Source organism: Convolutriloba macropyga, chromosome 13 (genome assembly GCF_964194025.1).
Source record: "Convolutriloba macropyga chromosome 13, txConMacr16.3, whole genome shotgun sequence".
Taxonomy (NCBI): domain Eukaryota; kingdom Metazoa; phylum Xenacoelomorpha; order Acoela; family Convolutidae; genus Convolutriloba; species Convolutriloba macropyga.
The window spans coordinates 632,563-643,945 of NC_134480.1; the positions used below are offsets into that span (position 1 = coordinate 632,563).

General features: G+C 33.5%; 1 non-coding gene across 1 annotated transcript; it reads left to right on the forward strand.

The window, feature by feature from the left end:
* The first annotated feature begins 10,545 nt into the window (after positions 1 to 10,545).
* On the forward strand, positions 10,546 to 10,617 carry Trnal-caa (transfer RNA leucine (anticodon CAA)). Its single transcript has one exon. It is a non-coding gene; the product is annotated as a tRNA-Leu (tRNA).
* The last annotated feature ends 766 nt before the right edge of the window (positions 10,618 to 11,383 follow it).

Genomic DNA, 11,383 nt, shown 5'->3' on the forward strand with positions numbered 1-11,383 from the left:
TGCAATACTATAGTGAATGCACTAGAAAGTAACCCAACATGGATACTACCAATGTATCAGTGTAACAAATTTGATCAAAACTTTACGAAGTAAAAACCAATATTAGAAATTGATTTTCTTCTGGACTCTGGAGCAACATTAAACCTCTTAAAGGAAGATACTTGGAACGAAATAAAATACAACAACCCTGAGATACATCTCGAACGAGCAAACAAAACACTAACAGCAGCAAATAACACAACCATAGAGACATTTGGAACAGTAACATTAAACCTAACACCAGATAGAATATCAAACAACAAAAATAAAATACAACACAACTTTAACATTCATTTTTATGTTACTCAATGTAACCACAACATATTTGGAACCCCATTTTTCAAGGAATATATAGAAACAATAAATGTAAACACGAACAAATTAACAATAAACACTAATACAATTCTAGACAATGATATTACCTCTTCATGAACAGTACAAAAGGATACCCCTACTACTCTAGACTATACCCGATTTATAACGAAGAACCAATTTACCTTGAAAAAGAACAACACAAATGCATAACATTTCCGATACCCGTCTTCAAACAAATGCAAAAGTCAAACGGAAAAGTAATTTATAGTTCAAACAGCTATTTCGAACTAATTAACAAATACCACAATCTATCATTTACAGATATAAAAGACCTTACAACAGAAACAGAACACTTCATGGACATATTATTAGTCAATAAAAATCAACACAAAATAACAATTAACGAAGTCTTAATTGGTTTCATGTATCAAAACATTACATTCAAAAAACTAAACGAGGAAATATATCAGACTAATTCTCTAGACTTATTTACAGCATTATATCACTTAACGTATGAAAACGAAAATGATATCCACGAAATACTGAACATACAAGAAATTGAAACAATTGAACGAGTAGCTACATTTGAAAGAAAACCAAATTTCAAATGCAATTTTAGCATTAATAAATATACAGAATCAGAAAAAGAACTTATTCAAATGTTCGACTTTCAACATTCACATTTAACCCAAAGCGAATTTGAAAAAGTGGTAACAATCATACTAGACTACAGACAAGTCTACGCAACAACAAAATTTGATGTTGGAAAGACAAAAGTGAAACTGAATCTACCTATAAAGAAAGATGCAATTTTCAAAAAACAAAGAATAAGCAAAGTACCAATACACTTAAGAGAACGAATCCAGAAATTACTGGACGTACTAAAAAATACGACATCATTGCACCAGTGAACAAAGAACAACTATCTACAGGAAATACATTTACAAATACAGTAATTATATTGCGAAAGGGAGAATCATTAAAGATAGTACTAGATGCACGATACTTAAATAGCATGATCGATGAATCAAAATGTAATTGGCCGATCGAACCTGTTGACGTCGCACTAATGCGCATAAATGGAACAATATTCACAACAGCTGATCTAAGTAGCGCATACAATCAGATACCACTAGACGAAGAATCAATGAGATACACTCATTTTACAATTGGCAATGAACAGTTTTTTTCCGGAATATCTATAGGACCCGCAGCATTTGCATCGATACTATCACACTTTCTTTACCCATTAATCTGTAAAGGAACAGTAATCACATACGTTGACGATATATTCATTCAAAGAAATTCATACGACCAAATGTACGAAACACTCATTGAATATCATAAAGCACTCTTAAAAGAGAACCTCAAAGCAGCGCCTGTTAAAACATACTTTATGTTGAAAAGAGTCAAATTTCTTGGACATATCATTGAGGATAAAAAGGTCAAACCACTGACATCCAGAATTAACGGCTTTCAAAAACTAGAGCCCCCGAAAAGTATGAAAGCACTACAAAGATACTTAGGAACAATTAACTTTCTTGTAAAATACGTATATGGCATGCAGCCACTATTACAGCCATTTAACAATCTCTTACACAAAGAAACTGATTTCAAATGGACACAAGAACATCAAAAAATTTTTGAACAAATGAAAAAAACAATAACACACAAATTAGAACTAACGATGCCAGACACTACAAAACCATTTTACATCATAACAGATGCATCGTTAGGAACCCCATTCTTCAAGGAATATATAGAAACAATAAATGTAAACACGAACAAATTAACAATAAACACTAATACAATTCTAGACAAGGATATTACCTCTTCATGAACAGTACAAAAGGATACCCCTACTACTCTAGACTATACCCGATTTATAACAAAGAACCAATTTACCTTGAAAAAGAACAACACAAATGCATAACATTTCCGATACCCGTCTTCAAACAAATGCAAAAGTCAAACGGAAAAGTAATTTATAGTTCAAACAGCTATTTCGAACTAATTAACAAATACCACAATCTATCATTTACAGATATAAAAGACCTTATAACAGAAACAGAACACTTCATGGACATATTATTAGTCAATAAAAATCAACACAAAATAACAATTAACGAAGGCTTAATTGGTTTCATGTATCAAAACATTACATTCAAAAAACTAAACGAGGAAATATATCAGACTAATTCTCTAGACTTATTTACAGCATTATATCACTTAACGTATGAAAACGAAAATGATATCCACGAAATACTGAACATACAAGAAATTGAAACAATTGAACAAGTAGCTACATTTGAAAGAAAACCAAATTTCAAATGTAATTTTAGCATTAATAAATATACAGAATCAGAAAAAGAATTTATTCAAATGTTCGACTTTCAACATTCACATTTAACCCAAAGCGAATTTGAAAAAGTGGTAACAATCATACTAGACTACAGACAAGTCTACGCAACAACAAAATTTGATGTTGGAAAGACAAAAGTGAAAGTGAATCTACCTATAAAGAAAGATGCAATTTTCAAAAAACAAAGAATAAGCAAAGTACCAATACACTTAAGAGAACGAATCCAGAAATTACTGGACGTACTAAAAAATACGACATCATTGCACCAGTGAACAAAGAACAACTATCTACAGGAAATACATTTACAAATACAGTAATTATATTGCGAAAGGGAGAATCATTAAAGATAGTACTAGATGCACGATACTTAAATAGCATGATCGATGAATCAAAATGTAATTGGCCGATCGAACCTGTTGACGTCGCACTAACGCGCATAAATGGAACAATATTCACAACAGCTGATCTAAATAGCGCATACAATCAGATACCACTAGACGAAGAATCAATGAGATACACTCATTTTACAATTGGCAATGAACAGTTTGTTTTACGGAATATCTATAGGACCCGCAGCATTCGCATCGATACTATCACACTTTTTGTACCCATTAATCTGTAAAGGAACAGTAATCACATACGTTGACGATATATTCATTCAAAGAAATTCATACGACCAAATGTACGAAACACTCATTGAATATCATAAAGCACTCTTAAAAGAGAACCTCAAAGCAGCGCCTGTTAAAACATACTTTATGTTGAAAAGAGTCAAATTTCTTGGACATATCATTGAGGATAAAAAGGTCAAACCACTGACATCCAGAATTGACGGCTTTCAAAAACTAGAGCCCCCGAAAAGTATGAAAGCACTACAAAGATACTTAGGAACAATTAACTTTCTTGTAAAATACGTATATGGCATGCAGCCACTATTACAGCCATTTAACAATCTCTTACACAAAGAAACTGATTTCAAATGGACACAAGAACATCAAAAAATTTTTGAACAAATGAAAAAAACAATAACACACAAATTAGAACTAACGATGCCAGACACTACAGAACCATTTTACATCATAACAGATGCATCGAATACAGGCATTGGAGCAGCATTACTACAACATCATCCAACTGAAAAGAAAATGAAACTAATATCAGCAAATTCCAGATTGTTCACATCTATAGAAATGCGACTATCTACATTGATCAGAGAATGCTCTGCAATCATTTTCGCATTAACCGAGTACGAATTTCTATTGAAAGGATCGAATCACCCAATAGTATTATTTACAGACCATAAACCAATTATCTACCTCTTTACTCAAAAGAACAAACCAAACCATAGAGTGTACAGATTTCAACTCATCTTAATGAAATTTCCAAATTTACATATCATTTAAGGGAAAATATCATATAGAGGGAAAAAACTTAGCCCTCCCTGATCTCCTCAGCAGAACAATAGACGAAGAACACTTTGCTAAGACACGAGACATAACAGTAGAAATACCACAAAACATAAAATTCTTTTTTGCAACACCTTTCGCAAATAGCCTGGAAAGCAAATATAGCATATGCAATAATACAAACGATGAAAATACAGATCGAACACACTACCCCATACTAGCTAACATTCATAACAATTACTTCGAAATTAACATCGACAAAAACGAATATCACCCGATATCATACGAAAAATATCACAAAGAAACAAAAACAAATTAGATACCAAAATACAAACCAAAAATAAAGAATTGGCAATCTCCGACAATAGAAAAAGATGACCTCATTATTGAGAAAAATCAAAAAGGACCATACACAATTCATCATGACGATGATTACCTTAGATTAATAAATAACATAACAATCCAACAAAAACCAAACTAAGAAAATACAAAAAAATCAGATATTTTCTACGACGAAAAAACAAAAATAACAGAAAAACTAATCAAAGAAACTCAAATATTGGACCCTGTACTTCACAAAGTGAAGATGTGGAAAAAACATAATAATAAACCACATTCGGTAACAATGGACATACGTGGAAATAAAGGACTATTTGCATACTTCAGAAAATACAAATCAATCATTATTGACGAAAAATCTGAACTAATCAAAATTGTAATAAATAATCATAAAAAATCACTACAAAGAATCTGTCTACCACTAACACATTTTTTTACTACTCTCTTTAATTTCCAAAGCCAAATACTATTCATTAACTACATATATTTTTATAAATTTTATCACATTAACACTTCACACACCTAGCATATTCCACAGATACCTGTAAAAATAAATGTAAACCTACTACATACATAACAAGTAACACAATGGTACTAACCATTATATCCTTGTACGAATATAAATTTACATTGCCTTCATAAAACATAATACTGAAAAATGAATAAAAACTGTGTAACACATAATAGATAATAACAAAGGTAACACTGATGACAAGAGTGTTTGTAACAAACTGAATGAACAATGTTTCATGCATATACCCGTAACAATCAATTGTAACTAATACAGAGTTAAGAATGTGTAACAAATTGAATAAGGTTTCAGCAAACAAAAGACGAAATGGCACACAAAATGGACTATGAACCCGAGAACCCATACCGAGCAGATTCACCCCTCAGCTACGATGTTGAGGAAGGAGAACTAAGTTCCGGATCAGGACGTTCCAGTCCAGGAACATTTCGAGATAATGCCTCTGATTGTAGCACGCAAACAGAAGATCGTTTCGACAACACACACGACAGGATAACAACTATGAGAGTGGAAGTAGAATGCGCCACTTCCGATCAACATACACAGACAGCGTTGAACCAACCAGCACCCAAAGAAATTGCTCAGGTTATAAAAGAACAAGTAACAAGGAGAAAGCAAACAGATAACAAAAGTAATCAAAATTCCTTTTCCAATAGAACAAATGTAACAGAACAAGGAACGAGTACTAACCTACATAGATATCAGCATAACAGAACACGTAACGATAACACGTTAGATACAGTATATCACTCACCACCTTTACCTAATTACCCACCTCCAGTGCGACCACCTCCACCTAGCGATAACGAACACGAGTTACCGCAATATCACGTTGAACAACGCATATCACATAGATATCCGTCACATATAAGACCGAACAATTTACGCTTCCTGTATGCTGTAACATCTCGAAGCACAAGTAGGAAATCATTTTTCCACCAATCTACCAACGAACAATCCCCTACAGCAACAGTCATGGAAACAATATGGTTTCAGGACAAAAATCCCAGAACATTGAACAATCCACATAACAGCAACTATAACCCATTGTTAAGTTATCGTAAATGGTTTGAAATGCCATTCGATTCTTGGGACTATAACTTTGTAATGGCACCGTTACACAACCTGAAAGACCGTATCTCTGAATTTTTCCCGCCCTTACCCTCAGAGAACACGAATACAGTTAAACGTAGCACCAAAAATATGGGACGCGATAAATACCATCAGACAGCGTACCCATTTCTGAAACAGTTTTACAGTCTCACAGAACGTTTTTTATACGACTACGACTTTGAATTTAGAATACCTATAACATGTACATTTGATAATCTCGTAGCAAAGGCATCACAAGACCTTTCCGCTAACAGCGTTTTTGACCACCAGATTTTTCAACTAAGCTTCAATTTCCTACATCCGACACCAAAGGATGTCCAAAACAATAATTATAGAGTACATGAAACAAAGCTAGTTCACAACTTAATATACTATACGTTTTTACGCGACAAGAACAAAAACACTACGAAAAGTTATATACACATAAACGATCAACTAACGTCACCCTATTTTCTTAATTATGGATACAGACTCAAATGGGAGTACACAATTGGAACACTCCGTAATTTTGACCCGGTAAAGAATTACTATATCTTCCAACCTAAGGAAGCGCCCGAACGACTGCTCATCGTACCTATAGAAGCCTTAGAACCGTGTGAAGAATATCACATTTACCATTTGGAAGGCAGCATAGCAAACAGAGCTGTCCTGAACAGAATACAACTTAACAACGAACGCAAGACTTCAGATATTGAGAAAGAAATACGCAACTCGGTAAAAGCATCAATAACAGATGTGTCACTAGATGAAATAACTGATCTAGTGGCATATTTTCTTTCAAAGGATGATCACTTCATCAAAGAATATCAACAATATAGGGATCGAACAAATCACCCTAAACAAACAGAGAGACTTTAACAAATTCTGCTCAGTAACAATCTTCAATGTAGTAACAAATTTTGTAATTAGAACAATTGCATTGTAACATTGTCATAAATACTTATTGTTATACATCTAACTACAGATGTTCTTCTGCATATTTCACGTGCACTAAATATTTTATAAATGGTAGAAATAGTACCCATTTTGCAAACAATCCTTAAAAGTTATTGAACCCCATTTATACTATTACGACACTTAATGTGTAATAAATTCTAAAAAAACATACAAATTTCTTTTTACTTTTTTTTCAACCCCTCTTCTTAGTTAATTGTATACATGTATATATGCAAAATTTTCCATAGTTAGATATATGCAATTTTGTAAATAAAAAGAAAATAAAAATAGAACAGTGTATTAGTAATTAGAGGAATGAATAACACAGTGTAAAATAATACACTATAGTAATGTGTACAAACACACATGCACAATTCTAACATGGATTGCATGCAATGACGACTCACAACATGAGTCATACCATGAAAAACCTGTCAAAATCTTTACTAGTTTTCCTCATGTAATACATGTAGAAGCTTTACTAAAAAGATAATATTCCGTACACAAAGTATTTTACAATACCTAACCTTGCCTACAACAAATACAAAAAATGTAAAACAGACGAAACATCGAAAATGTTCACAATTCGAAATTTTCATATCCAATACAAAGTACATTTATATGCAATTAACATTAGTATAACAAACGAGACATGTAATTAACAGAATATACTCCAACCATTCTATGTAATGATATGTAATACATTAGTAACAACTAACAACTATGTCTGTAACAAAAACTGAAATATTTTTCTTTGATTATTTGGAAGACTGTATGGTATCCGGCAAACCTTTTAAACAATTATGAAATTACTGTTAATGGGCATCATGCAATGGGACTTTTTTGCGCTCACCCATTATAACGAGAATAAGCGAGATCTGTAGCCTTCAAAAAATTTACAGATACGACAAACGCGAAGCATAACATTGAACTAAAGTTACCCACACTAGTAGGAGTATGAAAGAACAGTTTGTAAAAATTAATAGCATCAGAATAACTCCTGATTTCGGGAGACATCAAAAATGCGAATACATGTTCCTCTTCAGTAACAAAATATATCATATGGCCAAAATCACATGTCACTATCAAGTTCCATGATTATCAACAACACTTAGTTGACAAACTCACTACCCTCGATTTCTCCGTCGAATTACATAATTACAATTTCAACACAACTCTTCCAACCGGAAGGGATACTGCGTATTATACGTATTAACACAGAACACTTATTAAACACTTCAACAACTAACAATATTAACCAGGTAAGTCAGGTAAGTCATCGGACATTAGGAGCGCCACAACACATCGACACTGGAACTACACAAAAGGATCTTCACCCACTGGATGTGGTACTGGAATAGATACTTTTGTGGTTATTGATGTTCATTCCTTGCTCTGTGGGCAACCTATGTCTGGGACTCTGCTCTTTGACGAAACCGATTACCAAGCAACACTTACAAAAAGAAAGAAAAAATTCTTCAGAGAGATATAAAGAGAAATTGACACATAGTACAGACGACTTTCAAAAAACTCTAAAACCCGGAAAGATGGAGACATTGTTGACTTCCAACAAAAGGATTTAGAGACTTTATTTATGTTAATAAATATAAACTAAAATACTCAACCCTGATTGGTTGAAAATATGGAAAAACCTTTCCCTTAATTGTTTAACTGTTTACCCGTTGGTAACACAACACGCTACCCCTTTAGTCGGTACCAGTCAGACCTGATATAATAATAAAGTATATTTCTCTCTCTCTCTACTCCGCTCTTGTTTTAGTATTGAGATATACGTTAGACTTTAGCATTTCGGCCGGTGCACTGTCTACTGAAGCTCAGATAGAAGAGTAATAGACTAGAAATCTAGAACCTTAGTTAGTCAGGTAAGCCTTAAGATTATACTATATTCTTGAGACACCATAAGACAGAGGTAGAGTAACCTCTCAAGGTAACCGTACCTCAGCACACGTCTTAACTAAATCAGCATTCACCGCTCTTTTTCAAGAAAATCCTTTTCATTATCGAAAGTTTGGATTGCGGGAGCTAGAAATTATTCGAGGGGGGAGAGCTGTTGCCTCAATTGATACAACCAACAATTGTAGAGCTTATGTTACAACAATGAAGGCAATGAACTTCAACGAAGAAATTTCTGCGCTACCGAATGATTTCTTTACAGATCATTATGTGCTTGCATTCGATTTCACCTCACTCCAAGATGCTTGTGAAAATGTTCATTATCCTGAACTCAGTGGGGAAAGTCTTCGTTTAGAAATGTTCTTTGAGCGTCCGCTAACCAATGTAACCGAGCTAATTGTTCTCGGAGAACGAATCTCAACAAATAAAATTGATCAGTTTGGAACAGTTGCTAAAAACGTCTGAAGAATTCTGCATTAATCAAAATTTTTTATTTTTCTTTTCAATTTTTTAAGGTTTTTATACTATTGCCTTCTGCGTTGGAACATTTGTTGGATATGTATTTTCATAGCGCAGTTGCAACCCTTTTCATACTATAATATCAAGCTAGGGAATGGATGAAAATTGGGATAGACCTACTCCAAACTTATATGTATACCTTATTTGTGCGGTATTTCTGGGACTATTAATCATCATTATTATCTTTCATCCCGATGTCACCAGTAACAGTGAAGAGAGTGTAAGTAAATCTACAGGAGATCATATACGTAAAACTCCCCAATCTAAGGATTGTTGCTTTTTTGAAAAGAACAAATCATTTCAACTTGATTGTAATGTGAGAAATCTCTGTTCCAAATTAGCTTGCGAATTGAAACAGAAAATTTTTTGTCATGGATAATCATTCTCGTCAACCATTTATTGAACGCATTCCTGATCTAAAATTCAAATACATCAGATCGTTTCCGGCAGATTTCATTCCAAATTTACCCAAATTCAGCTTTGCAATCATTAACACTGCTCCAAGTAAAGAAGTCGGTAAACATTGGATTTTGATGGCTCGACTCAACAGAAATTACTATTATGCGGTTTCTCTGGCTCGATCAATAACACATTACAAATTTTTCGGTAAAAAGTACCAAAAAATAAAACATCAACCACTTCAGAGGATGCAAAATTTGGGTGGATTCTACGCATTTTTTGCGGCACTTCAACTATTTAAGTTTTTCCAAACCAACTAGAACAATATTCATGATGTGCACGTGTTGAATTTCATAAATAACTATATGTAGTAGTGTTCATTTTGGAATTTAAAAAGCTGAAGTTAATAAGGTCGATAGTATATGTTTGTCGTAACTGTTTCTCGTGAGTTTTCTAAACTCTTTTTATCGAATTTCATTAGCCACTCGGCTAAGTGTACCTTAAGGTTCATTGATGTTTAAACAACTTATTGTAAATGATTGAGTAATTTTGTATTTTGATGCTCATAATTTATACTGTGTCCCATTTTATACTATTTTAATACATTTTTTTTCTTTTATTTAACATCCTTTTTCAAAGAATGTACAAAAAATAATGCATATATAATTTTATTTAGCAAGATGGCGCAGTGGGAGCGCGCTGGGCCCAAAACCCAGAGGACGGTAGATCAAAACTACCTCTTGTTATCTTGACTTTTTCCAATTAATGAGCGCGCAAAAGACAATTGTTACGCAATTGATTCAAACAATTAGGGGAACAATCTTTGCAATTGACTGAAAGCTTAATAACCAAAATTCGACATGTCACATAGTAACCCTGAGATAAGTTGGGTAATTGAACACCCACGCCAAATAATTTCACAATTTAATATGACCTAAAACTTGTAAACCATAATTCAACATGCCAAATAATTACCCCTCAGATAACTAGGGTAATTGAAAACCCCCGCCAATTATTTTCACAGTTTAATTTGACCTAAAACATGTAAACAAAACTTCAACATGTCACATAAATACCCCTCTGATAATTGCAGCAAATAATTACCCTCGCCAATTCTATTGTTCTCAAGTAAACACTTAATATCTATACAAAAATTGATATTTTCCCCTCCAAATTTCAGCCATTCAGAACCGTCTCCAAACCTACCCCCCACATTTGCACCGACTATACTACTAGCATATGTGCGTGCACAAAGATATGCACAAAACCTATACCCTATCTTAATACATCGCGGCACCTATGACTAATCTTAATACATGTCCGCGGCTATAACTAATCTTAATACATGTCGGTGGCTATAACTAATCTTAATACATGTCCGCGGCTATAACTAATCTTAATACATGTCGGCGGCTATAATTAATCTTAATACATATTGTCGGCTAATACATGCACATTCTAATACATGCTATCTATACCCTATGTTAATACATATGAGAGGCATCTATCTCC